Source organism: Ornithorhynchus anatinus, chromosome 12 (genome assembly GCF_004115215.2).
Source record: "Ornithorhynchus anatinus isolate Pmale09 chromosome 12, mOrnAna1.pri.v4, whole genome shotgun sequence".
NCBI classification, from domain to species: domain Eukaryota; kingdom Metazoa; phylum Chordata; class Mammalia; order Monotremata; family Ornithorhynchidae; genus Ornithorhynchus; species Ornithorhynchus anatinus.
In genome coordinates, this window is record NC_041739.1 from 52,636,656 (window position 1) to 52,639,988 (window position 3,333).

Below are 3,333 nucleotides of genomic sequence, written 5' to 3' on the forward strand. Positions count from 1 at the left end.
CTTTTATAGCCTGCCCCAGTGTTTGATCACCCGAAGGAATGGTCACCGCTTTTTAAAGGTGAAGAGGAGAAAGAGGAGATTTGATTAGTGAGATGAATGACAGGTCCCCAAGGAATCAATCATTGGTATTTGTTGAGCACTTATTGTGTGCAGAACGTTGTACTAAACCCTTGGGAAAGTACAATACAGCAGAGCTGATAGATGTGATCCCTGCCCTCAAGGAGTATATAGTCTAGAGAAGGTGCTTACAGTCTAATGGAAAAGATTAAAGGATTGGGAATTATGTTATGAAGAGAAGAGACGGACGGCTAAGGATGTCTGCTAGAATAATAGAGCAGTTAAAGAAGGCCACAAAATTAGTGTAGTACAACATGCTCTTTACAGATCATTTGAAAGTTTAAAGCAAAAATAACATTCACGACTAGGCTTTTAAGAATGATGCTTGTGTCCTCTGCAATTATGAAGTGCTACTGAATTGCTAAATAATAATACTGCCAACTGACTGCTCTGTCATAAGCCTCAGCAGAGAGGTCTTGATGTTAATTTAATCACTGCTCTAATTCCATTTCCACCCGTGGTCTGAAACTTATCATCAGAAAAACATGTGAAAACTTGTCCCATTACAGCCCGTGCTGCTCTTGCTTTCTAGAAAAATTTGTCTCCCAGGCTGGCCCATTCAGCCCCTCTTTTCAGAAGGACAGTGATTTCTCTCAGTCATTTGGTGTCTGACTTGGTCCTTTTTTGTGGGATGTCGAATCTCGGGTTCCTTGTCTCCAACTCAAGACTTTGGGAGCATCAAGATGCCAGTTGAGTTTACACTGAGGAAATCGAGGACTTGTCATCTATACAACTTCTACTTCCATCTAGTTGGCTGGTGGGATGAATGTATGTGAGAATCCTAATCAAAACACATATTTGGCCAGTCCTCAAGGGCACCTATGGGAGAATTGGAGCTGCAGGGTATGTTAATGCCAACGTCCTTACCCCAGAATTAGGCGCTCCTTACCCCAGAATTAGGCGCTCCGGAATGTACTTTCCCCTTGAGGGCATTTTCATCCAGGGTCATGAAGTTCACCCAAGGAATGGAAAGATTAGCAAAATATTACCAAAGCCCAGTGATGTATTGTCAAGGGTTTAGCCTGAATCCTATGGAATAGGTGAAGGGGAGACTTTGTGGGCCAGGGGAGTACTCAAAAGGCACATTCCTCAGTTCTCATTATAGAAGCCCTAATGGTAGGACAAGGTTCCAAAACTATGCAGACATCAAAAGGAGACTCCATTTTCCACACACAAAAAATAATTTATCGAAAAACCCTGTCCATCGGGCACTTTTACTGAGCACTAATTTAAAAATAAAGCCAAAAAACTCGGTCATAATAATTGTAGGATTTAAGTGCTTACTGTGTGCCAGGGATTGTACTGAAGGCTGGGGTGGATACAAGCAAACTGGGATGGACACAGTCCCTGTCCCGCTTGGGGCACACAATCTCAATCCCCATTTTACAGATGAGGTAGCTGAGGCACACAGTAATGAAGTGACTTGCACAAGGTCACACAGTGGATAAGTGGTGGAGCCAGGATTAGAACTCATGGCCTTCGGACTCCCATGCCTGTGCTCTATCTACTAAACCATGCTGCTTCTCATAAAAAAAAAAAACACAAAACATCCAAAACCCTTTCTCAAGCATGGTCTAAATTCCCTGGAATAGTTTTCGCTGGTCATTATTTTGTCTTTAGCTTTCTACCTGACCCTACACAGAGGGTAGTTTCCGTTTCTGAGTTTCCCCCTTTCTTCTTGGGAGACCTGAGGGTGATGAGGGATCTTATTTCCTGGGAAGGTGGGCAGAAGATGGAAGCAGTGTGACCTAGTGGAAGGAGCATGGGCCTGGGAATCAGAGGTCTTTCTTCTGCTGTCGAGTCATCTCCGGCCCATAGTGACTCCATGGATACGTCTCTCCCAAAACACCCCACCTCCGTCTGTAATAGTTCAGGCAGTGGATCCAGAAAGTTTTCTTGGCAAAAATCTGGAAGTGGTTTACCACTGCCTTGACAGGGAAGCAGCATGGCTCAGTGGAAAGAGCATGGGCTTGGGAGTCAGAGGTCATGGGTTCGAATCGTAGATCTGCCACTTGTCAGCTGTGTGACTATGGGCAAGTCACTTAACTTCTCTGTGCCTGTTACCTCATCTGTAAAATGGGGATTAAGACTGTGAACCTCATGTGGGACAACCTGATTACCCTGTATACCCCAGCGCTTAGAACAGTGCTCTGCACATAGTAAGCGCTTAACAAATACCAACATTATTATATTGCCTTCTGCATGGTTAACTTGTGTCTCCACCCTCCAGTCTCTCCCCTGTGACTGCTGCCCAGCACAAGTGAGTTTTGACTTGTAACATATTGCCTTCCACTCACTAGTCACTGCCCAAACTAGGAATGAAATGGGTAGGTCTCTGCTTGACTCTCCCTTCCGTAGTTGAGACTGGTAGAGTACTGGAAACTCTCCAGATGAAATCCTGAGAGTTCGAGCGGAATCCGAGGACCTGAGTTTTAATCACGGCTCCACCGCTTACCTGATGTGACCATTGAACAAGTCACTTAACTTCTCTGTGTCTCAGTTCCCTCACCTGCAAAATGGAAATTCAATATCTGTTCTCCTTCTTGCTTAAACTGTAGGACCTGATTATCTTTATCTACCCCAAGCTTAGTACAGTGCTTGGCACATAGTAAGCACTTAACAAATACCAGTTATTATACCTGGGTTACAAGTTACCTGCCCTATTAGGAAGGGAAAGTGATTCTTGCAAATAACATTGCATTACCAGCTTCTCTAACCCTCGTTTCTATTATCATTAATGTGCGTGCAATAAAAGATCAATTTCTGTGAATAGAGCTACTTATTCTCTCTAATTTTTTTCATGTACAATAGCTCAAATAAAACATGCATTGAAAATATTTTAAATTGCAGTAAGGAATGCTAATATTTCCAAGGAGCATTTTTAATATCCATTCCATCCCTTCAATGACTAAATGGGGATCTGATTAAAGGATGTGAAGGATTATTCAGTCTTCTGTTTCTTTTGAATGTATGTATTTTTTAATATTTCAAAAATGATTACATTTTCCAGGAAGCATAAAAAGTCATAAAAATGATTTCAAAAATCATAACCTCCTTACTCCCTACTCCCTTCATCTCTCCACATAGCCATTTCTGCTTCTAGTGCTCCCAGGGCCACTCCAAACTTACAAAAGTAGTTTCAAGTTTTGCCTTTAAGCACATTCAGGAAATGGAAATAAGAGGTCGTGGTGCAGTTTATTTCTTTCATGCTCTCTA

At 42.5% G+C, this 3,333-nt stretch overlaps 1 non-coding gene across 1 annotated transcript; it reads right to left on the reverse strand.

The window, feature by feature from the left end:
* Positions 1-2,387: 2,387 nt before the first annotated feature.
* LOC114815771 lies at positions 2,388-2,525 on the reverse strand. Its single transcript, XR_003763574.1, has one exon. It is a non-coding gene; the product is annotated as a small nucleolar RNA SNORA7 (small nucleolar RNA).
* Positions 2,526-3,333: the final 808 nt, after the last annotated feature.